This window comes from Pinus tabuliformis, chromosome 8 (genome assembly GCF_031772625.1).
Source record: "Pinus tabuliformis cultivar Carrire ecotype Pingquan chromosome 8, CPIR1, whole genome shotgun sequence".
NCBI lineage: Eukaryota > Viridiplantae > Streptophyta > Pinopsida > Pinales > Pinaceae > Pinus > Pinus tabuliformis.
Window position 1 is genome coordinate 1562843945 of NC_142294.1, and position 27278 is coordinate 1562871222.

The window sequence follows — 27278 nt, forward strand, 5'->3', positions numbered from 1 at the left end:
AACTGTAATGTGGAGTCGCCACTAGGTTGGTTCTCCAGTAGAGTCGCCAGATAGATGATTACAACCAGAAATGTGTCCAGACTTTGTCTATCATCAAAGCATGGAACTGTGTCGTTTCCCAGGGAAGCTGAGCTTCGATCTCCTCTCCTCGGCAATGACGCCAATTAATGTTATCACCCCAAGAAACTCTCCTAGGTTGTAGCTCGGAGATGCTCGGGAACATTACAAACTCAACTCAATGTTGGAAATGGATGAATGGAAGGAATGATGCTTGTTCAAGCCAGATAACCACTTCTACTTTGCTTGACTCCAGACATGCATGAACACCTCTAGACTACAAGGCTTTAGACCACCAATTACTCACAGTTCAGAGATTGGGTGAGTATGGAGAACACTGACCACACCAGCAGATGCACAAGACCATGTGATGGCCGACTGTAACCAATAGAGAGGTCTGCAAATCTAATTCCCTAGTGAGTAGACAGGATGACAACTCTCTGCCACTAGATGAAAAGAAACCTGAATAACACGTTCACTGATACATACAAGACTTTAACACAGAGGTAGGATGACAGCTCCTCTAATGCCAAACATCAAGATTTCAGGAAAACTGCATATCAGGCACAACCTAGAATAGAATAGAAATGGAAAGTGAGCAATTAACAACAAAAGAAGCTTGTATTAGCTGAAAATGAAGACGAGATGCTACAAGTAACAAAGTAGTTACAGTCTCCAGAAGTTGAACCTTACATCAAAACAACAATCATCAACCCTGATTACATCTTGTTTCTGGGTATATATAGAGTTTGAATACAAAGGCACTCGACTGCTCTAAGTAGGAGGAGGTCATAATTGACCACCAACCGCTTTAACTATCTGATGGAGTCTCTGGTTCAATTTGCCTGCTTTCGTGAACAAATTCGATCTTCTCAGGCGCTCTTGTTGTCATTCTCGGGTAGGTGGAGTCTCATATGGGATGAAGTCCCATAACTGTTACATGCGTTCACCTGCTCGGGTCTGTCCTTTCCTTCTCAGCCATACTATCTATTGAAGGCAGTCGTTGAGAAGCACATGTGTTGTGTACTAATAACTGGTCACTTTCGTCCTTTGAGTGCATGGGACAGTTCAAGGACGTGGACTACATAACAGATTGACGAACTGGATGGAGGAACAAGATTAGACGTCGGATTGAATAAATGGATGACAGATACAGCTTGGCGGGGACTATCGGGAGGGCGAGGCGGGAGCTGATCGTGAGCCGTTGGATCTTGGGTGAGCAGATCCAACGGTCATCGGGCGGAGGAAACACGTCGGGGTTAACGGCCGGGGAAAGCGGTTTCGGCAGCGGGTGGTATTGATCGCACCGCCGTGGACCATCGGGCGATAAAGGTACAGGGGTGCGTGATTCCATTCAACCTGTGACGTGTGGCGGCGGGGTACGGGCGAAACCGCTTTTCATCGCGAGTTATCGCGTCGTTGGTTTGCGGATGCAGGAGGAGTGAATGTCGTTGGATCGCATGGTAGGTGATCGGATGGCAGGGTCTAAACCGCGCGAGTTTCATTTGATGTGATAGGGAAACGTTGGATCGGGGGTGGCGGAGAGCGGCGGTTAAGGTCACGGCAGAGGGTTTGTGAAGGCGTGCGGTTATATGGGGTTTTGGGTTTTAACGCCCGTGGCTTAAGAGTGAGGGTGCTTATTATGATTTTTTAACCGAGAAGCATGTGTAAAGGAGATGAGAGGGGAATGGGCGAGGAAATGGAGAAGGGTGAGGATATCCGGTGTAGGCCTTTTTTGAGAAAAACCAAGGACCGAGCTTACTTCTGCTCCTTGAACATCAGCAACATGTAGCAGAGCTAACAAGGGCTACGACTTGTTTTTTCTTGTTATATAATAAAAACAACGTTGAACTTCTACCTACACCATCAGATTGAACCTGGAACCTTCGGGTTCCTAACTACTGTGTAGGAATTTACAGGGTAAGTTCCTTAGACAGAACACCAAAAGGACACCGCTCACAACCAGATCGCAGATCAATACACCAGTATTTTGACGTGGTTAAAACCCTCAAAGAGGGAAACAGTCCACGGCCTGAGCCAACGCGGCCACTTCAGGCAATTTATTAATAAAAGAATGAAAATTTACATATGTTTCTCTCATGCACGTATTACCCTACAAATGACCCTCCATGCGCTTTAAATAGAATTCATGGACCAATCGGGTGTCAAGCCACGGATCAAGTGTCGGTAATACCGAGGAGAGAATGAACCGTCAGATCACTACATATCGTGACCGTCGGATTGTAAGTTACAAAATGTACAACGGTAAAGAAACACACTTTACCTAACTCTATACCTAACTCTACACTAGACCAAGTTGTACTTAACTATTTCCTATGTGTCGGAATATCCTAACATCCCCCCTTAAGAACAACTTGGGATAGGATTGAAGGATTTACAAATATGACACAATAGGAGAAGGAAGGAGGCACTAGAGCCTATCCCCGCTTAGTGACAACTTCCTGAACTCCAACCAAAAATCGAAGTTTAGTGAACTTCACCTCTGTGAGAGCCTTTGTAAATATGTCTGCCACTTGATCATCTGTTGAACAATATTGCACTTCAAGAACATGGTCATGAATGAGCTTTCTGATTAAGTGCATGTGCAGTTCAATGTGTTTGCTACGCTGATGTTGAACTGGATCTTTGCATAGCTGAATGTCACTTTGATTATTACACCAAAGTGTAGTCGGATGCTGCTGCTGAAAGCCAAACTCTGACAGGATCTGACGAAGCCACAAGGCTTCCTTACTAGCTTCTACGGCACCACGATACTCTTCTTCTGCTGATGAAAGAGAAATGGCAGCTTGTTTCTTACAAGCCCATGTAATAGGTCCTGAACCAAGAGTGAACACATAACCGACAATAGACTTCCGATCATCAGGGTCACCAGCCCAATCGGAATCAGTGAAACCAACCAATAGAGGAGCTGCTTCGGCACTGTAATGAATCCAAAACTGAACTGTACCTCGAACATAATGAAGTATTCTTTTAGCTGCTTTCCAATGACTTTCACAGGGGTTTTGCATGAACCGAGCAACAAGGCCAACAGCAAAGGAAAGGTCAGGACGAGTATGGGTTAGATACAAAAGTTTTCCTACAAGTTGATGGTATAAGGTAGCATCAACTTCAGGAGAATTACAAGTGACTGAAAGTTTGACTCCAGACTGAAAGGGAGAAGGGGCTGGCTTACAGTCTTCCATGTGAAAATGACGTAGAATATCACAAGCATACTTGGACTGGGAAAGGGAAATACCCTCCTTGGATTGCAAGACTTGAAGACCGAGAAAATAGTGTAAGTGTCCTAAGTCTGTCATTTCAAATTTCCTTTTAAGGCTAGACTTCACATGGTTTATAAGGTTTGGATCACTACCAGTAAGGATAAGATCATCAACATAAAGAACAAGGATGATAAGAGAGTTGCCCACTTTCTTGGTGTAGACAGTATTGTCAGAATGACACCTAGAAAAGCCAGATTCTAAAAGAAAGCTACCCATTTTGGCATACCAAGCCCGAGGAGCTTGCTTGAGGCCATAAAGGGATTTCTTAAGTCGACATACAAGGCTGGAGTCTGTTTGTATGAAGCCAATGGGTTGTTCCATATAGATTTCTTCATGCAAGTCTCCATGCAAGAAGGCAGATTTAACATCCATCTGATGGACTTCCCATTTGAAAGAGGCAGCAAGGGAAAGAACAAGGCAGATAGAGTTCATTTTGGCAACAGGGGAGAAGGTTTCAGTGTAGTTAATGCCTTCAACCTGTGAAAAACCCTTAGCAACAAGACGAGCTTTATGTTTATCAACTTTCCCATCTGGTCCATACTTGGTTCTGTAAACCCATTTGCATCTAACAAGTTTTCGTCCCTTTGGTAGAGGAACAAGATCCCATGTATCATTTGCCAACAATGAATGATATTCTTCATTCATAGCTGCTTCCCAATCTGGATGGCCTGAAGCTTCTGCAAAGGTGTCAGGATCATAATTTACTGGAGCTTGAGCCAGTAAAGAAGAGGCTCTCTCGAACTGAGAACGTGTACGTCGCTGATCTGTAGGATCACCGACAAGATCACCTGCTGCATCTCGAGTAGCACGAACCCATTTTGGAAGCTCAAGAGCTGAAGGAGGATCCTGAGATGGTGGGGGAGGATTGTCATCCTCACTTTCATCATCTAAAGAAGAAATGTTTTCAAAGGTAGAAGAGATAGGGAGAGGTGGCACATCCGCCGGACTAGGCTCACAGGGCGATATATTTTCATCAAATTTTACATCTCTTCTAATGATAACATTTTTGGACTTAAATGGAATAAGTCTATAGCCTTTGACATCTTCATAATATCCAACAAAAGTACATTTTTCACTCTTAGGTTCTAAAGCTTTATGCTTTTCATCTGGAATATGGGCCCACGCTTCACTTCCAAAAACATGAAAGTGACTTACATCTGGTTTGATTGAGCTCCATGCTTCTTCTGGAGTGATATTCTTTAAAGCCTTAGTAGGAGTGCGATTTATTATGTAATTTGCACAGTTAATTGCTTCTGCCCAAAAACTAAGACCAAGTCCTTTAGATTGTAGCATACAATTAGCCATTTCCTTTAAGGTGCGATTCTTCCTTTGAGCTACACCATTTTGTTGTGGAGTATATGGAACAGTATGTTGCATTTGAATTCCATTCTCAGTGCAATAGTTGATGAATGTGTTTTTAACATATTCTCCGCCATTATTAGATCTTAACTTAAGAATTTGATGTCCAGATTGTTTTTCAACAAAGGCCTTGAAGGCAAAAAAAGTGTTAAATACTTCACTCTTGAGTTTTAAGAAGTATACCCAAGTGCGTCTGGAGAAATCATCAATGAAAGTTAAGAAATACTTGCAGCCAGAGAATGACACAACTGGAAGTGGACCACATAAATCACTATGCACAAGCTGTAAAGGGGCTGAGGCGTGCCAAGAGGCACGTTTTTCAAAACTGTCCCGACGATGTTTTCCGAGTACACATCCGGAACAAACACCATCTCTGCAAGATACCATAGGAAGACCTGTCACCATATTTTCTTTACATAGATGCTGAAGGGAGCGATAGTTTAAGTGACCAAATCGCTCATGCCAACGTTTGCTCACTTCATCGTTATGAGCAACAAATACTGAGGGAAGATTTGATGACCCAAAGTTGTGAAACTTATACAACCTTGTAGAATCATCAGCAATGCCAGTAGCCAAAATCTGTTTAGGATCTCTTAAGTCCTTGATTACAACATCATGAGGTGAAAATTCAACGATTTTACCTTCACCTGAATGAGTTATCTGATATACAGATAGAAGGTTGCAGGATAAGGTTGGAACACATAATACATCATTAAACTGACCATTGTCTAGATGAATAGTTCCAGTCCCTACAACATTAAGAGATCTATCATCACCAACATATATATTTTTGGTGTTACAATCATTTAAAGAAGAAAACATGGCTTTGTTTTTGACCATGTGATAAGAAGCTCCAGAATCAATGAGCCACTCATGAGAATGAGAAGAAGAAGATACATTTAATGCATAGCCAGACCGAGATGCTTGACAACCACATGCAGAAAGTGCCATTCCTGAAGATGAAGTTGAAGTTGAAGATTGCCCCAAATGGATGTTATGCTTCTTCATTGCTGCTTCCAAGGCTTCCATCTTCTTAAAGCATTTTGATTCTAAGTGGCCATCTCGATTACAAAAATTGCAATGTCTATCAGTTTCTTCCCTTTGTTTTTATTTGTCTTATCATTTTGTTGAAATGATTTTTCATTTTGGGGCTGAAATTGCTTAGGACCCTTGCTTGGTTTAGGACCATTCTTTTTAGGATATGACTTCTTAGGATTCTTTGAATTTGGTTGCTGCTGGGTGGCTAACGCTTTCTTGGAAGAGTTTCCAAGATTAAGAAGACCAAGGTGTAAGATTTTTTCTTGTTCTCTTATTAAAGAATCACAAAAAGAGTCAAAGGAAGGGGACTTGTAGTCTGTTCCTTGAGAAATGAAGGCTTCTCTTGTAGAATGGAAGGTGGAAACAAACACAGAGTAGGCTGGTCCCAACTTTGTAAGAATGGAATAGATAAGGTTACTATCTTCTTTCTTAACTTTAACACCTTCCAAAAGATATCTAAGGGTCTTGAACTTGGACAAGAAATCTTCAATGCAAGAAAAATTATTAGGGTCCAATGTAAGCAACTCATTTTCAAGTTGATGGGCTCTAATTTCATTTTTAATCCCAAAAACTTTATTGATTTGTTTCATTGCTTCATCAGGAGTATCAATTTCTGCAATATGGAATCTAAGATCTGGAGAAATAGGCATCCCTATCAATCCACGTGCTTGATCTTGCCTATTTTCCCATTTAGCAGCCTTATCTTCATCCTTCGGTTTCTTTTCTTGGCCTGAGGCTATTCTGTAGAGACCTTTACTTCTAAGTAAATCCTCAATGTAATCCAACCATTGGAAGTAGTTGGTGCTGTCAAGGGTAACTTGGTATTGACTTTCCATTTCAATGGAAACTGAAGCTAAAGATGCTGAAAATAAGTGTTCCAATGGATAGATCTCGAAAAATTAGGCTGATTTAAAAAAAACGGCTCTGAAAACGGCTTCCGGATGAAGAAGTTATGGATTTTTGAAAAAAAGTTGTTGAAGTTGCCGACGAAGTGCGGGAATGTGCGGAAATGAAAAAGTCCGCCCCCACAAAATGGAGACTTGAACCCAAGACCTCTACTCTCTTAAAATATCTTTGAACCAATTGATCTATACAAAAAATTTGAGAGAGAGAGAGAGAGAGAGAGAGAGAGAGAGGGGGGGGGGGTGCTTTGGGTTGCGTGCTTGCTTTGAGAAAGCTCTTTTTCCCTACAAAACAAAAAACACAAAACCCAACACGGACATGCAAAGAAAACGAACCTTATGGCTCGAAGTTAGCTTTAGCCAAAAAACTAAATATTTTCAAAAATGAACCTTGCGGCTCAAAGTTAGCTTTGGCCAGAAACTAAATATTTTCCTCAATGTTTCTGATTTTCCGAGATCACCCTAAGGCGCAGGGAAAAGAGCATACGCATGAGAAAAATCCTTCCTTTCTGTTTCTGATTTGCCCAGATCGCACAGAGTCGCAGGGCAAAGAGCATACGCAGAAATGAAAGGTATAGATCCGGTAATAAAAAGGCTAAATAAACCGAAACCAAAATAAACAGAGAGAAAATAACAGTAAACTGCAAATAAACACTGTATACCTCCAGATCTTAAAAATGACGTAGCTAGGGCTACCAGAATCCTTTTCGCGTGAAACGAAAGGGGTTCGTCACTGGAACAGATGCTCCCAACACAACAGAGCAGTCCTCTCGGCCTGAAAGCAGTCAGAAACAGCAGATCTAGGAAAAGGCAGTCGGATGCAGTTCTACCGGCTTCAGATTTGGATCACCAACGAACGCGACCCTCAAATAGCTCTGATACCATGTAGAAATTTACAGGGTAAGTTCCTTAGACAGAACACCAAAAGGACACCGCTCACAACCAGATCGCAGATCAATGCACCAATATTTTGACGTGGTTAAAACCCTCAAAGAGGGAAACAGTCCACGACCTGAGCCAACGCGGCCACTTCAGGAAATTTATTAATAAAAGAATGAAAATTTACATATGTTTCTCTCATGCACGGATTACCCTACAAATGACCCTCCATGCACTTTAAATAGAATTCATGGACCAATCGGGTATCAAGCCACGGATCAAGTGTCGGTAATACCGAGGAGAGAATGAACCGTCGGATCACTACATATCGTGACCGTCAGATTGTAAGTTACAAAATGTACAACGGTAAAGAAACACACTTTACCTAACTCTACACTAGACCAAGTTGTACTTAGCTATTTCCTATGTGTCGGAATATCCTAACATACTGCGCCCATCCAATAGGCCACAGGCTTGTTTGTTGAACAATTAGCAAAAAAAAATGTTATTGTTGCAACGCTTACAGAGATTTTTGGAGAAAAGGGGTATTTGGCCATTTGGAGACCTTTTTTAGTGCAACAAGAGCCTAGATAGGGGTTTTTGAGCATTCTGGACACAATGGAAGTGCTATTTTTGCATATTGAGCATATAATAAAGTGGTCACTGCTGGACCCAAAGACATAGCCCAAGATGGGTGAACTCCATTATCGATTTGCATGTGTTTTATGTTGCATTTTTTTCCCTCTTATTACTGTAATTTTTTTGCAAATTAACTTACGTTTGTGTAATTTTTCAATTTTGATTTGTTACCTAAAAGGACATCATAAAACCTACAATTAATCAATGAAACCTTCACTTTCGTTTTTGGATCAATAAGAAAACAAGGTAGTCGATGATTTGAGTAGGAGGAGTTTGATCATGCTGGAGTGCCACGTACATATTTTGGGCTTTTATTATTTGAAGGACTCATATGAGGATGATGCTGACTTTTGAGAGGCCTTTGAAGCATGTAAGAACCTCATGAGCAGAGACAGAAACCCATGGAAGGAGTTTATGTTGCAGGATGGTTTGTTGTTTAAGAACGATTGATTATGTATTCCTCATTGCTAGAATCTGATACAAGAAAATCACAATGGAGGATTCAAAAGGAATTTTGATGTGGACAAAACTCGTGGGTGGATAGACCATTTTTATTTATGGCCAATGATGAGGGCAAATGTGCATAAATATGTAAGCAAATGCATAGTGTGTCAGCATGCAAAAGGGAGGAGTCAAAATGTTGGACTATATAATCATTTGTGCATTCCCAACAAACCATAAGACTCGGTAAGTATAAAATTTGTTTTGGGCTTACCCAGGATGCAAAGAGGTAAGGGCTCCATACTTGTAGTTGTGGACATATTTACAAAGATGGCTTATTTTATCTTGTGTTGCAAGACTAGTGATGCTACACATGTGGCTCATTTTTTTCTAATGTGATTTTCCTATTGCATGGCTTTCCAACGAGTATAATATCTAAAAGGGACACTGGTTCATAGGGCATTTTTGGAGGATTGGTGCAGGTGGCTCTAGAAAGGCCCAAGAATCAAAGGTCGCTTTGGAAACGCTCAAAAATAAAATTCCTTGGATTTCCATGAAACCAGGATTAGATCAAATAGCTCATCGCAATCTTTCCAACGGTGCAAACAACACCTCAATCCGACATCGTATGTGAAAATTATGGCCAGTCAAAATTTTGGTCAACTTGACCCATTAGCTAAAGTTAGCAGAGCGCCATCTAAATTTGGAAGGAAACTAAATCTGGTGGAGCTGCTAAATTTGGTGGGCACTAACGAGGTGAAAAATTGGCACCTTGCGGAAACAGTTTTCGACAACTAGAACTGGTGAAATTGTCACCTACTTAATTTTTCTGGTGTCCCCAAAATTTCTGCATACGATTTTTGGCCAAGTTGTTTCTAAAAATAAAAATAAAAATATTAAAAAAATATGGGGTAGTGGGCCGCCACCCCCGCCAACCCTCGTTCGTTATTATATGAACAAAAAAAACATATGTTTTTGAATTGGTCGGCGGGCGGTCAAACCTCGCAGACCCCAAACACATCATATTATGGTTATATGTGGACAAATGGGAGTCGGACCCGCACTGGTCAGTCCGCCGTTGACGGCCCAAAAAAGAAATACCACTGCCAATTCAAAACAAAAAATGACTATATGTGGGTGTGGTGGGTATTGAACCTAGGTCACCCTTGTAACAATTACACCCACTTACCAATACAGCAACTCATGTAACTTTTAATTATCTACTCGAAATTATATACATAAACCAATTTCACTTATTCTTCGGGCCAAGGGAGGAAGGTCGAGAGCCGATGGGAGGAACTTTGCATTATGGAATAGTGACATGCATGTTTTCCAAGAGCATCTTCAAAGATTAATCTAAGGGAATATTCTACAGTATATTCCCATGCAGAATCTTGGAGGAATCTTTTAGATTCCTTCGAGTTGATTTTTAAAAGAGTCATAATTATGTCAAGTTTATACTCATATTACTCAGAATTTCGCCAGGGTTCTGATGGGTCAAATGGTTTTTTGATCTGGGTAGCATATTTTCTAGAGACAAAATGTTGAGGGTGGAACCATGAACGTGAAACCTTGATGCGGGAATCTGCATGGAATCTAAAAGATTCCCTAGAGGCTCGAAATTGATAGTTTCAAAACCAAGCCAAATTTATACTCATTCTTCTTAGTTTTTCATAAGGAACGTGATGGTGTGATCAGTTTCTTCATTTGAGCAACCAAATTTCATTTAGTCCGCAAAAGAGAATATTTTAGGAATCTTTGAGATTCCTTGGGAGCCTAGATTTGACCAAGTCAGAAAGGGGTCAAGTTTACAGTCATATTTCACGATTTTCACTAGGAATTCAACCGTGTAGTCTGTTTCTTAAGAAGAGGTGTACATTTTCAGGCCATCCCTGGAAGTGGAGGTATAAAATGCATTGTTGCCATGCCTTCTTTTGAACTTTGTTGAGATGATGGTTTGATGTTGAGATCCTTCTTTACCACTTTGTTGGAGGATCCTTGTATGCCACTTCATATGAGAGTTTGATATTTTGTCATGCTGAAGGAGAGATTTTATGAGTGTGAGTTCTTATAGAAGAGAGTCTTGTGGAGAGACATGCCACTCTAGTTGAAGGATTTCTTCCTTGTATTGACAAAAAATATATCATGTACTCATCATCATCTTGCAACATTTAGTGAAGCAAACTCCCTACTCTTGACCCCGGGCTTGGAGACATAACCCACACTAGGTGAACTCTTTTATAAAGTTGTGTGTCTTCTAGATTTGATGGTTTCCTTTCTGTTTCCTCTTCTTTAAAAGTATGCACATATGGTTTTTCATACTCTTTCACATGCAATTCTGAATGCATCAATGAAGTAAAAAGATATGGATCAAGGACCTTGTGGAAGAATCTTAGAACAAAATTGAACTTCAGTTCATCCTATCATCCACAGTCTGATGGGAAAACTGAAGTTGTGAACATGAGTCTCAGAAACATATCGAAGATTCTTGTGGGTGAACATCCCAAGCAGTGGGATCGTGTGTTAGCTCAAGCTCAGTTTGCATACAATTATTCACCAAATAGGAGTACGGGGAAGAGTCTATTTCAGATCTTGTATGGAATGCATCCTAGAGGAGTTTGTGAACTGAGATATTTGGGAAAACTTGAGCATAGGAGTGTTGATGGGGAAGATTTTGCAGCAACAATGAGTGACTTACATGAGGAGATAAAACAAAAGCTACAAGACAATAGCTACAAGTACAAACAAAGAGCATATTTAAGAAGAAGAGAGGTAAACTTTGAGGTAGGGGACATGGTCTTAGCCCACCTGAGAAAGGAGATATTCCCAATAATATAATATAACAAACTCAAGATGAAGAAAATAGGACCTTGCAGGATACTCAAGAAATTTTCTGCAAATGCCTATGAATTGGATTTTCCTATGGGAATATGTATCTCGCTTATTTTCAATGTGGTTGATTTGTATCCCTATCAAGATGGTGCCATTATAGCAAATGAGAGCAGTGGAGAATTCAATGAACGAAATTGGATGACGCATATGCCTACGATAGAGGGTTCAGAGGCGGAAAGAATTTTGGACACATGAGTTGTAAAACACTCCATGGGGAAAGAGCATCTGGAGTTTTTGGTAAAGTGGAAGGACCATTTCATGGAGGATTATACATGGATGAGTACTGCATCTCTACAGAAAGCAAGTTTCCCTATAGAGGACCTTATGAGTAGGACTTCATGAATTTTTCCTTCCTGGGGAGTCTGATGCAAGTGCATTAAACTGAGCTCGAGAAATGTAGAGAGTGAGCAAAGGTTAACAATGTTGTGGAATGGCCACATGTTAACGCTAGCAAATAATTTGTTGTTTTGTTAGAGTTATGAAAATTTAATTTAAGCGTAGGATTGGAGTAAGTCAAAGAGTTAAAATTTAGGAGTTATTTCCATTGTAATAATTAGCCCACATGGTTGTCTTTTCGACTTCCCTCATTTGGGAGAGGAGGAAACAAACCATTTGATGAAGTTAGTGAATAAAAAGGGCATCAAATGAGAGGAGGAACAACTCTTCTCCTGTGTCTGAGTCTGTATGCTTGAAGTGAAAGAGAATATATATATATATATATATATATATATATATATATATATATATATATATATATATATATATATAGATATATTTGTGTTTTCTCTTCTCCGGTTTCCAATCGAACTGCATATGTATTCATTTTAATTTCTTATTCAATTCATTGTGACCACTCTTGAAATGTTATATGTCTGCCAAACTCAACTTTGAGCTATGGTATATGTGAGTGTTCCATTTTCTGCGACCCTTCAAACTATTTCGCAACGCCTCTGTTGTTTTTGTAGGAAATGACTTATTCTTTCAATTGGAGCTCACACTATTAACTTGAGTGAGGTGAATCCTTGATGAGGAGAGGAAGGAGGAGAAAATTTCCCATGTTGGGAGACAAGTCTAGGCGTGGAGAATCGATTTTTCAAAGGAAAAGTCACTTGATCTTCCCTAAAGTTCGAAAGCAAAGTCTTTTAGAGGGCTACACGATTATTTCGTAGCACCTACAGGGTTTTATGTTGAGCGTTGCACAAGAGGAATTTATGTGTTGTGTTTTGGAGTCTAAGTTGCCTTTTGGCTTGTGCATTGCTAACATTATGATTGGAATATAATATAAACTTCATTTTATTTTCATTTATGTTAATTTCAGATTTACCTCTTTATCTAGAAGTTTTGCTTTAGTTTCTTGGATTTTTCCTATATATTTAACTCCATCTAAAGAGAATGAATTATTATTTAATTTTTAATGGTAACTTGCCTACATGATGTGGCAAGGCATGAACACCATAAGGAAGGAGAAATTGTTATTGGTTATAGATGCATTAATGTGGTTGTTAAATTTACACTCTTTTGTTAGATGATGTTGCATATCACATATAAGTCCTATAATTATAAAAATTTTAAGTTTGACCTTGAGTTATTACAAGGGAGTATAATTATTTTCTAAAAATGCCTTTTTTTTACATATTGAATTTGATCTACAAATTAGCATTTAATCCATGTGTAACTTGGTAGCTTCTCCATTAAATATTCTCAATGTTCCCATTTCCATAAAAAGGAAATACATGCTATATATATGTCATCTTAAATGCTTTTCTTATATATTTGATCATCCTCTTGTAAAAAAGTGGGAGTCTCAAAGAATATTCATTGACTCCAATAATTATTATGTTACCTTACATCCTTATATAGAATAATTTATTATTTCAAATTTGTGGCATATCAAACAATGGCTATCTTTAAATTCAAAGTGATGCAGACTTTGCAATTTGTTTATCAATATTTTTATGAACATGGCATATCTCAGATAGACCTCTAAGATTTCTTTGCATATTTATTTCTTTAAAATGTTGTCTCTAGTTTGACATGTTTGTGATTTTATATGGTGTATAGTGAATTTGTTAATATGCATACTTATTTTTGAAACTACATAATAATATGGTGATATCCATCCTATTAAAAGTATATAAACATGCTTACTTATTCTAAAATGTTCATCCATAGATTATTCTCTCTTCACATATTTTTACTACACATTTCCTTATTCTAACTAAACTACACATTTCCTTATTCTAACTAAACTTACATGTATGATAAAATTTGATGTATGAGTTTATCTTGATCCATTTGTGAAATAGAAATAAGATGAAATACCTCGTCTCATTTGTTTGATTTTATTACTTTAGTGATAGTGGTTATTTCGCACCTCGTGGATTTTTATTGTGAAAACATAGCTTGCTACTATAACATGCCTTACATTTAAGATTCTTTAGCTTACCATTTCACCTAATGGATAGGTAAACTTCTTTCCATCCAATAATACTTGTAGATTTAGTGTTTCATGATAAAAGTTTAAACAAAAACTTAATTTGATTAAACAATGCTCGGATAAAACATAAGTGTAAGCTTGGATAAAACACTGAGGTTTTAGAATATTTTTCCCTCCCAAAATCACAATTATTTTGTCTTTTACAAAAAGAAAATATTCAAAAAAAAAAAAAAAAAAAAACTTATAACTTAGTTATAACCTAACTAAACCCTTATGTTATTTCAACCAATCATTTGAGCAATTGTACCAATCATTTGAAAACTTGTTTTTATTATTATTATTATTTAATATAGAATGTTGTTCCTAATAATTGATTATGATATCTAGAATGAACTTAGAGTAAATGATATTTTCAAATACTCATTATACTTTAATCTTGGTGAGTTCACATAGATTTGTTATACTAGTGAATCTCTATATTTCTCAACAAAAATATATCGATGTAAACTCAATGTATTTTATTTTTCAAATTCTATATGTGTCTGTGTTTATATATATATATATATATTACGTGTGTTTATATATATATATATATTACGTGAGTGTAATGTTCATAAATGGATTACGATTATTATTATTTAGGTCTCGTGTAATATTATATAATGAATTATTTGGTAGTTTGTTTAATGTATTAGAATGATTTGAATATAATATAATATTATTTTGAAGTATTGTTTAGTGTAGATATATATTTAAATATTTAATTATTAAATAAATAATTTTATGTATTTTGTTAGATTTATCTTTTTTTATTGTTTGTTAGGTTTGGAATTAAGATGGATTCACGGGTAGTAGATCAGTAGTTAAGATGGATATAGGCTGATTTAATTTCTTTTTTTAAATAGGGTATATTCCACATAAATACCATGGGCCAATACCATCAGTTCTCAATATCATATGTCATTTTTATTTTTATTATTATTTTATTTTGACGAAGAGAAAATGTTTACGTTACATTATATTAATCTTTTTATTTATATTTATATTTGTATTTTTATGTAATCTGTCTTAGTCAAAAGATCAAACATTACATTACAATATCTCTATGATACTGGGTTGGAGAGCCATGGTTAAATTTGATGAGTATTTACCCGTATTTCAATTGTTTAACCATCATTTACTAGCATTTTTAAAATTTGCATGTCATTAATAACATTTAATTAGTTTTTTAATGACATTTACGAGATATATTTAAAATTTGCCATATATATATGTGTGTGTTTGCGCGCGCGTGGGTGAGAAATTATCTTCTCTCAACTTTATATATATCCACTTTATGGATTTTTTTTATTTTTATTTTTTATCGTTGAAACTATACTAATTCTATTATTTACAGTAACAGCAGCGAACAATTACATCCAGGATTACATGTCGCCAGAGGCCTGGGGTGGCACTCTGGATGATAGAGATTCACTAAAACAACTACCCGCGCAGGGGCATTCTCCTTGTGACTGAAAACCCACGCAGGGGTGATATCATTGAGACCAAAACTGAAACTGGAAGCCCACGCAGAGGCTGTAGAGCTTTGAAGACCATAAAAAGCAAAAATGTCTATCCCACGCAGGGGAAAAAGAGAGAAAAGGAGAATTTTCATCAGAATCCCTCGCAGGGGAATGGACATGCACTGAACTACATAATTGTCAAGCCAAACATAACTATTCACGACATACATTAAACATTGGTGATAAGGGTAACAGTTCACAAAAAAACCTGAGCTCGGGCTGAGGACTGAAGCTTGGTCGAGCCAGCATCTATTCATCCGAATCTTCCGGATAAATCCAGTACTCGCCTTCTGGTGGGGGTCCCCAGTCATACTTGGCTTTGCCTTTCGCGGATGCTGGTTGAGATGCTGGTGGAGCGGCCCCTGGCTCGGATTGTGCCCCAGCCTTTTCCTCAGCAGCTTTGGAGCTTTCTGCAGGATGAGTTTGGGCACTGGGTTGCTCCCCAACTTCTTCTTTCGCTTCTTCCATGAATAAGACTGAGACGTGAGCTTGAATGTTGGAATTGCCTTGGGCATTGCTGAAGGAGAAAACCGCTGTACCAAACGCAGGTAGCGGGGCAGCTCTTGAATCCTGCGTCCTGGCATCCATAAATTGCTGCGACTGGATGGGATTTGCTTCCTCCACCCTGTGGCACAGACAGCGGCAACAATTTGAAGACGGATTGGCAGCCGGGGGGCGTGAAGTTCCGCCTCGTCCTGTACCGCGACGGCTAATGAGCCTCTGTCTCGGCGGCATGATTTCCTTGAGGTTCGATGAGGGCGCAAGACTGCCTTCAATCCCTTTTGATGCCCTTTCACCACTTCCGGAAGCCAGAGGGAGTTCTCGTGCTTGTGCTCTGAGCCTTGACGCCCAGAAACCCACCTCCACAATTCGGACTTGATCCGACACAAAACATTCCCAATTCTCGCCATACTTATGCTGCATTGGTTTGCCTCGGTCCTGGTAAGCCATAACTCGTCTCTGCCACAGTTAATGGAGCGCAGCCGCGGCAATGAATGGCCGTCCCCTCGCTCTCTTGCTCTCACGCTTGCCAACCAGGGCGGCGTAGAGCATTTAATGACTTGCTTGAGCTTGAGCCCGCCCATGCTGACCATGTGGCGTTCCTTCCTTCCTCTACGTGGCACCCGCATCCGGGTACACTTTATGGATTTTTCCATAAAGTAACAAAAAAATTTGATTTTCTATAAAATAGCAAGTAGTTTTAATAATAACTTTTCCACAATTAGTAACTAAGAATTTGATTTTTTATATGGCTAATTATTGCGCCAATCGAGCCCAATCTAAAAGAGATGTTGTAATACCTTGTTATGTTATGTAAAGATTTTGACTCGTAAAATAATAATAAAATAAAATAACAAAAAAAAGTTTATAATTTAACATTGACAGTTTTTTAATGTTTGAGGAAATCCATTATGGAATTTAAGACTAGTGTCATACATTTTCTGTAAGACATTTTTGTTTTGTCAAGATTCATTTATTTTGATTTGAATTGATATAAATGAATTTTATTTAATGTATGCATGTTGTTAGGACTATGAAGTTACCAAGTTGTTCAATGGGAAAGTTGTAACCAAAGAAGAGAAGAGGTAAGAGGAGGAGCACTATAGATTGTACTTATTAGTTAATTTGAATTTATTTATTTCTAAAGTCATGTTTATAATTCATAAAAAAATAATGGTTGTGTAAGATGAAAAATTGATGATTATTCAATAATTAGAGCTAAATCATAATTTTAAATTTTTTATTATTTAATTAATCAAAATAATTAGCCTTCCGAGGCTCATACCAGAGATTGGAGTAGACAATGAATTTTTCACATGCATCTCATAACTTACCCCCAAAAAAATTCTACTCATAATTTAAATTTATTATTTCTAAAATCAAGTTTATTCATAAAATTTTATTGGTTGCTTAAGAGTGACAATATACTTTAAAATCATAGTAAATGAGTTTTAATTTGAATTTGTTTATTTCTAAATCAAATTTATCTATTAAAAATTAATAGTTGCATTACATTAAAATGATGCTTTAAAATCATAGTAAATAATCTAATTAGATAAAGAGGATTATTCAATAATTAGAGTTAAATCATAATTTTAATTATTTCATTTTTATTAATTAATTAATTAAATATATTTGTCTTTTACATGGAATTTTATATTTCTCCTCTTAATAGTGCTTTAAAATGATGCTTTAAAATCATAGTAAATAATCTAATAAGATAAAGATGATTATTCAATAATGAGAGTTAAATCATAATTTTAATTAATTAATTAATTATATTTGTCTTTTACATGGAATTTTATATTTTTCCTTCTAATGATGCTTTAAGGAAAATAAAATAAATGGATTCAACACCTGAAAAACCCTGGGACACTCAAATTATGTAGATTAAACTCAGGTTTTTAAAAATTTATGTGGATTTTGATTAAAATGGTCATGAAAAAGGCCATTTCCTCTATAAGTTAGACTAGGCCAAAGAAAAAGAAAAGTGAAATTCTTACAATTTATCAAATTAAATACATAGTAAAAAAATATTTTCATGATAAAAAATACTTTTAAAGAAATATAAAGCATAGACATATATTTTATGATCAAACCATAATTAAAAAATTTACGAAAACAAAACACAAAACTTATACTACTAAATAATTGGTTTATACTCACACTAAAAAACAACAAAAAAAAAAAAAAACAAAACAAAAAAAATATATATATATATATATATATATAATATTTAATGTCCGATTAAAAAAATCAAACATACAATTTTATAAAAAATTATCTTGACTCCTAGGAGTGTCAGTGAAATTTACACCTTGGCGTAAATAATGTTTTTTAGTAACCATCTAATAAAAAACACTTGTTACTTGTGTATTTAGCCATAGCCATTCAATGTGTATTTTTCTAAATTCTTGTGTAAGGATTATGCAATACTTATTGATTAACATATATATCTAATTTTTTTTTATAAAGCAACCATAAGCGATAAGAGTTCATGTGAACATGACATTTTTTTATTTAAATATTATTAATTAAAAAAATAAATTAATTAACTTTGAAATAAATCTCAACCTTTTTTCATAAATTCTACTAAAAATATTTTGTTGGGTTAAATTCCTAATATTTTTTTAATAATTATTGATCATTAAATTTACTTTTAGAAAATATTATTTTCAAATAAACACACCTATCAACATACATATTTCTACATTTTAAAATTCTCTCTGAATCTATTTACTCTTACTTTTTATCATCCTACTATAAACATGTACATTATCATTATCATGGATGCTCCCTCTAATATTATGCATGCCCCTGTTAATATTAAGCAATAGGTTAACTTTGAAATAAATCTCAATTTTCTATCATAAATTCTACTAAAAATATTTTGTTGGGGTTAAATTCCTAATATCTATTTCATAATTATTGATAGTTAAATTAACATTTTGACACTCTTATTTTCAAATAAATGACGCAGCACGGAAGCAGAACTCACAAAAACCCCAAAATCACCCTGTGGATCCCCTTTAAACTATAACTCGACTCTTTTCCTTTTTCCCGAAATACATTGAAAAACAATGCAAAACATTGATATTTACCTTTATATATTGGTGTGCTTATCATACGTTGAAAGTCAACGCATCAACCCTCTGTGACCATTGATCTAGATCTGTGAGATCCGACAGTCGTCGGAGATTTCGGGTAGAACAATAGATCGGGAGTTAACCGCCCGATAAAGCAGTTTTATTCCCCTCCGCCTTTGCTACGTGGCAACGTTTCAATGGAATCGGGTGCCGGACCACTAAAACCACTTACAACTTTTAACGCGCCCGATAACCATTCACTGTAGTGAAAACCGCTTGGCGATCCAACGGTCGCAATTGATCGTGATCCAACGGTTGCGATTTAATCGCCCGATCGCAAGTCACAAGGTCCAATTTTCAGGCTCCTTATGCTTCAAAAGGCCGATCCGATATTGGTCTTACAGACCCGATATGGTATAGATCCTCGTCTATAAGTGTTTCAAGTCCGGATTCCAAATCCGACTATGTTTTGCGCTCGTTTTTTGTGTAAATTGGATTTTACACTTGCGGGGCCGAAATTACATAATAAACTCTGCCGACCTGATAAAGGTGATCCGACGGTTAGGATTTAAGCGGATCAAACAATGATATTTAAAGAAAATGCCTCAGACTTCTATAAAACCCGTGATTTAGACATGAAACGCAGAATAACAAAGGAAATAACACTTTGTCCTGAATACAAAGGATTTGCAAGCAAACAAGGGTTTCCACAGTTCGATAACCAGTCTTACACACAATATGATTTATTCATAATAAATTACTTATAGAGTCTCGGCCTTGGGCCTGATTACAACAAAATAAAAGACCTCTGTTTCCTATGAAATCCACACACAATTTTTCTCTCGCTCTACTAAATCCACTCCTCAATCCTCTCTGTTTTCATTACATTTTTCCTCCCTTTTATAAATCGGATATCACTCTAACTGTGTCTAACAAATCAATCCCTATTTTTAATAAATCTAACAACAAATCTTCTAATTCCTAGCTCTATCTCACACCTATGCTAACAACTCATCTTTGAGCCTAAAATAAGACAATTTCTAACTTATTACAATAATGAAATACAACTCATTTCTTGAGAGATCAAACCCTCTCAGTAAAATTGCCTTTTTGACCCATCAGGTCAATGAATTTCAACTTGTTTAGCCACAACATGTGAACAAACTTTCACATTGTTGGCTAAGTCTGGATGCTCCTACATCAGACTCCCGGGGAAGAAAAGAATCATCCTTCAAACTTTCAAGACTTACTCCATACTTCTGTAATTCTGTTGTTAACCAGCTAGCATCCTCCACTAGCTATCCTTTCCATTTGACTAGATATTGGAAATAACTCCATCCTCTGATTCTTTTAGATACTCTTTTCTCTAATACATCTTCCACTTCTTTCTTAGTTGTATTTGGCATTTGTTCTTCCCAGTTCACAATTTGAACTTCATCTCCTATAGTTTCCTCTTGTAGCTCTGTCTCTGCCTCTTTGTATGGATACAAATCTGCAATATTAAAAATGGGTGATATTCCAATCCCTTCTGGCAACTCAATTTCATATGCATTAGCTGAAAACTTTCTTACAATTTTACATGGTCCTATCTTTTTCATTTTTAGTTTATTGTAAGTTTTAACAGGAAATCTTTCTTTTCTAAAATACACCATCACTAAGCCTCCCACTTGGAATTCTTTCTCTCTTCTTTTCATATCTACCCTATGTTTGTATTTGTTGCTACTTTCATGCAATTTTTCTTTGACTTCTTCCTGTAGTCTTTGCATCTGCTCTGCAAACTCTTCAGCTTTTGCACTTCTAGTCTCTTGTTTACCCAAATCCCTGAGCTCATACGCACCTCTTGGATTCATTGTAAAAACAATCTGAAATGGACTCATTCTAGTACTTCGGTCTGGAGTATCATTATAAGCAAACTCAGCCTGAGCTAGTGCTAAATCCCACTACTTAGGATTTTGGTACACTAAACTTCTCAATATGTTTCCCAAGCTCCTGTTTACTACTTCGGTCTGTCTATCTATTTGAGGATGGTATGCTGAACTAAAACTGAGGTTAGCTCCCAGTTTCTTCCAAAGAGTTCTCCAAAAATGCCCTACAAACTTTGTATCTCTATCAGACACAATACTTATAGGTAACCCATGTAATCTTACAATTTCTAAAAAGAATAAATTAGCTATGTGTGTTGCATCACTATTCTTCTTACATGCAATGAAATGTGCCATCTTGGAAAATCTATCTACTACAACAAAAATGGAATCATTCCCTCTTTGGCCTTTTGGTAATCCTAGAACAAAATCCATGCTAACTGCATCCCACAGTCGGTTTGGTATTGGCAATGGCTGATACAATCCTGTATTCTGACTCCTTCCTTTTGCATGCTGACATATCCTGCATTTCTCAACAAACTTCTTAACATCAGTCTGCATTTTTGGCCAATAATAAAAAGCATTCACCTGAGCAAAGGTTTTATCTTGTCCAAAGTGACTAGATAATCCTCCACTATGTTTCTCCTTTATTATGTTTTCCCTCATGGAACATTTGGGAATACACAACTTGTTGCTTTTAAACAATAGGCCTCCTTGAATGAGATAGTCCAACCACTGACTTCTGTTATGACTCATTGGATTCTGAACTGTTGTATAGATATCTTTGAAATCTACATCATCCTTGTACATTTCAATCATTTCCTCAAATCCTACAACACCCACTTTGAATTCTTTCACAATAAAACTTACCCTACTCAATGCATTTGCTACTTTATTTGACTTACCACTCTTGTGATTTATTACAAAAGTAAAGCTTTGTAGAAATTCTACCCACTTGGTATGTTTTTGATTCAGCTTCAGCTGGTTATTGATGAACTGTAAGGCATGATTGTTTGAATACAATATGAATTCTTTTGGCAGCAAATAATGTCTCCATTTTTTCAAGGCCTGCACAATAGCATAAAACTCTTTATCATAAGAAGAATATTTCTTCTTTGCATCATTCAATTTCTCACTGAAGTATGCTATCGGTCTTTTCTCCTGACTCATAACTGTGCCAACTGCGACTCCACTAGCATCTGTTTCTACTTGAAAGACTTTCTCAAAATCAGGCAAAGCTAAAATTGGCTCCTCTGTGATTTTCTTCTTCAGCAAATTAAAATTTCTGTCTGCTGCTTTTGTCCACTTGAATGGCTGATTGATCTCCTTGATTGTCTCAAGGATTGGTGCACAAATCTGACTAAAGCCTTTGATAAACTTTCTGTAAAAACTTGCAAGACCATGGAAGCTTCTTACCTCAAATATATTTCTGGGAGTAGGCCAGTTCCAAATTGCTTAGACTTTCTCTGGATCCATCTTCAAGCCTTCTTTAGAAACTACAAATCCCAAGTAAACCAGTTCTTCCTTCATGAAACTACATTTCTTCAGATTTATCAGTAGTTTCTCTTTCTGCAGAGTTCTTAGAACCAACTTAAGATGCTCTAAATGTTCTTCTTTACTTTTACTAAAAACTAGAATATCATCAAGGTAAACAATAACAAACTTGCATGCATACTCCTTCAAGACTTCATTCATTAATCTCATGAATGTGCTAGGTGCATTAGTGAGTCCAAAAGGCATCACTAACCACTCATACAACCCACTGTTTGTTTTAAATGCAGAGTTCCACTCATGGCCTTCATGAATTCTTATTTGATGATATCCACTTTTCAAATCTATTTTAGTGAAGTATTTTGATCCACTCAAACAGTCCATTAAATCATCCATGTGTGGCAAAGGAAATATGTACCTGATTGTGATCTTGTTGATGGCTCTAGAATTTGTGCACATGTGCCATTCTCCTCCTTTCTTTGGACTGAGAACTGTTGGTATAGCACATGGACTAAGAATTTCTCTGATTATCCCCTTATCCATCAATTCTTGCACATTTCTCCCAACTTCTGCATTCTCTTGAGGAGTTAATCTGTATGTTTCTTTGTTTGGCAAACTTTCTCCTGGTATTAGATCAATATGATGACTAATACTCTTGATCAGTGACAATGCATTCGACAACTCATCCACAATAATATCAACAAAATCATCTAACAGAAATTTAACTTCTTTAGGCAAATCATGCAGGTTTGTGGAAGTCAAAATTACCTTTGGTCTTTCCACAATAGTAAAATGCAACTCCTCATTCTTCACTACTTCCTGCAGTAACTCTTTTCCACTTATCAACATAATACTACTTTCAGGTGTTCTTTTGTCAACATCGTCCTTCAATGGCAACAATGTGTGTTTAGTTCCATCCTTCTCCAGGGTATAAGTATTTCTCCTTCCATCATGAATAGCTTTTCGATCAAATTTCCATGGTCTTCCCAGCAATACATGGCATACATCCATGGGCATTACATCACATAATATCACATCTTTATATGTACCAATTTGTATCTCCACTAAATGTTCTTCTTTACTTTTACTAAAAACTAGAATATCATCAAGGTAACAATAACAAACTTGCATGCATACTCCTTCAAGACTTCATTCATTAATCTCATGAATGTGCTAGGTGCATTAGTGAGTCCAAAAGGCATCACTAACCACTCATACAACCCATTGTTTGTTTTAAATGCAGAGTTCCACTCATCGCCTTCATGAATTCTTATTTGATGATATCCACTTTTCAAATCTATTTTAGTGAAGTATTTTGATCCACTCAAACAGTCCATTAAATCATCCATGCGTGGCAAAGGAAATATGTACCTGATTGTGATCTTGTTGATGGCTCTAGAATCTGTGCACATGTGCCATTCTCCTCCTTTCTTTGGACTGAGAACTGTTGGTATAGCACATGGACTAAGACTTTCTCTGATCAAATTTCCATGGTCTTCCCAGCAATACATGGCATACATCCATGGGCATTACATCACATAATATCACATCTTTATATGTACCAATTTGTATCTCCACCTTACATTGTTCAGTTACAATAATCCGATGTCCCTTCTGTAACCATGATACCTTGTAAGGAGTAGGGTGCATGGTCTTTGCTAGTCCGAGCTTGTCCACCATCTCTCTAGAAACAAGATTGTTAGTGCTTCCACTATAAATTATTACTTTGCAACGCTTACCTTTTGATTTACAGGTAGTTCTAACAAATTCTTCCTTTGTGCTGGTTCTCTAATTTCCGGTTTTGCCCTAAGCAAATTCCTTCTCAATAACAGTGATTCACCTTCTTCAGGGGGTTCTTCCTTTTCCATAAGTCGAGGTGGTTCTGGCTTTGCCTTAGCCACATTCACATTCCTCTGACTTGCTGGTTTATTATGAGGATAGTCCCATGACATATGTCCCCATTCTCCACATGTATAACACCGAACATCTCTTCCTCGCCCTCTTCCTCTGGGCACAAATCTTCCTCTGTTAAATTCTCCCCTCTATGGTGGTCTGCTACTTGAGCTTCCTGCTTCATGCTGATGCTATTGTCCCTTTGGTCTGGTAGTTCCTCTACCTCTTACTGAGCTTCTTCCTCTATTCCTTTGACTCTGTTTCCTCAATATATTCTCTTCTGCCTTCAAACATGCTTGATAGGCTTCTTCAATAGTCTTTAGACTCAATAAGCTAATCTCATCCTGGATGTCATACCTTCAACCATTGATATATCTAGCTACCTTTTCCATATCATCTTCTGCATGTCCTACACTAATACTCAATCTATAAAACTCTTATGTGTATTCTTTAACAGACATTCCTTTTTGCCTTAAATTTTGCAATTGATTAAAAAGATTTAACTGATAGTCTTTAGGCATAAATTTGGCTTTCATTTTACTTACCATTTTATCCCATTGCTCGATCTTGGACTTTCCTTTCCTCGCCTTGGATGTCTATAGTTCATCCCACCAAATAGCTGCATAGCCCTTTAATATGGTAACTACAAATTTCACCTTCTTTTTGTCATTAGTTTCCTCTTCATAGTCAAAATATTTGTCCAATGAATTGATCCAATCCATTAGCTCTTCTGTATTGAGACTCCCTTCATACATAAGAATTTCCATCTTTGCTTTTTCTCCTACTTTCGACAACATCTTGATGACTTTGGTAGTTTCATTGTCTTCGTCTACTTCCTCCTCAGGAGATTCTTCTTAATAGCTCTCATCTCCTTCATCAAACACTCTTTTCTGAGCAGTCTCAATTGTCTCCATTCTCGTACTCAGACCCCAGATCTCCTCTAACAGGACTGCATTTGCTTCAGGTCTTCCTCGACCAATGCCTCTCCTTAGTGGCATTTTCACTGCAAACAACCCTTTCTTCTCCTTTGATACCACAAATGACGCAGCGCGGAAGCAGAACTCACAAAAACCCCAAAATCACCCTATGGATCCCCTTTAAACTATAACCCAACTCTTTTCCTTTTTCTCGAAATACATTGAAAAATAATGCAAAACATTGATATTTACCTTTTTATATTGGCACGCTTATCGTACGCTGAAATTCAACGCATCGACCCTCGGTGACCGTTGATCTGGATCTGTGAGATCCGACGGTCATTGGAGATTTCGGGTAGAACAATAGATCGGGAGTTAACCACCCGATAAAGTGGTTTTATTCTCCTCCACCTTTGGTACGTGGCAGTGTTTCAATGGAATCGGGTGCCGAACCACTAAAACCACTTACAACTTTTGACGCGCTCGATAACCATTCACTGTAGCGAAAACCGCTTGGCGATCCAACGGTCGTGGTTGATCGCGATCCAACGGTTGTGATTTAATCGCCCAATCGCAAGTCACAAGGTCCAATGGTCAGGCTCCTTATGATTCAAAGCGTTGATCCGATATCAGTCTTACGGACCCGATATGGTATAGATCCTCACCTATAAGTGTTTCAAGTCCAGATTCCAAATCCGACTATGTTTTGTGCTCGTTTTTAGTGTAAACTGGGTTTTACACTTGCGGGGCCGAAACTACATAATAAACTCCGTCGACCCGATAAAGGTGATCCGACGGTCATGATTTAAGTGGATCAAACAATGATATTTAAAGAAAAGGCCTCAGACTTCTATAAAACCCGCGATTTAGACATGAAACGCAAATAACAAAGGAAATAACACTTTGTCCCGAATACAAAGGATTTGCAAGCAAACAAGGGTTTCCACAGTTCGATAACCAGTCTTACACACAATATGATTTATTCATAATAAATTACTTACAGAGTCTCGGCCTTGGGCTTGATTACAACAAAATAAACGACCTCTGTTTCCTATGAAATCCACACACAATTTTGCTCTCGCTCTACTAAATCCACTCCTCAATCCTCTTTGTTTGCATTACATTTTTCCTCCCTTTTATAAATCAGATACCACTTTAACTGTGTCTAACAAATGAATCCCTATTTTTAATAAATCTAACAACAAATCTTCTAATTCCTAGCTCTATCTGACACCTATGCTAACAACTTATCTTTGAGCCTAAAATAAGACAATTTCTAACTTATTACAATAATGAAATACAACTCATTTCTTGAGAGATCAAACCCTCTCAGTAAAACTTCCTTTTTGACCACAGCGTGTGAACAAACTTTCACATTGCTGGCTAAGTTTGGATGCTCATCAATAAAGATATCTGTCAACATAAAAATTTATACATTTTATAATTATTTTTAATATATATATATATAGTTTAACTTATAGAGGAAATAATCTTTTTCACCGGAATCCAACAAAATAATTGCAATAAAAAGAATCATTTTTTAATGTTTAAAATTCAAGTTTTTAAAAATCTCTACGATATTAATCATTTCATCTATAAGTTAAACTAAGTATGTGTGTATATATATATGACATCCATCATAAACATATACATTATAACATTTATTTGTGAATTTAAAAATATTATTGAACAATACCTTGTAACACATTATTTTAGTGATATAATATTTATGATGCAACAAATACACAACTTTTCAAATCAAGTTCCAAACAAAATACAACTACTTCATTCAAAGATTGATTCCAAGTACAGTATTCCTAAATTAGAGAAAATTTACTCCAACAAAATGAGTTCTAAATACGTTGAAACTGGTTGTTGTCACTCTACCAATGCATTTATTATATTTTGAGAAATAAATCGTTTGCAAAACTAAAACCCTGTGTAATTATGATTCAATGAACATAAATCTCTTTCTGTGAGTAGCTGTGCTCGTTCCTCCTTTGCATTTATTAGACATAAAGAGTTTGAACAACTCGTAGAA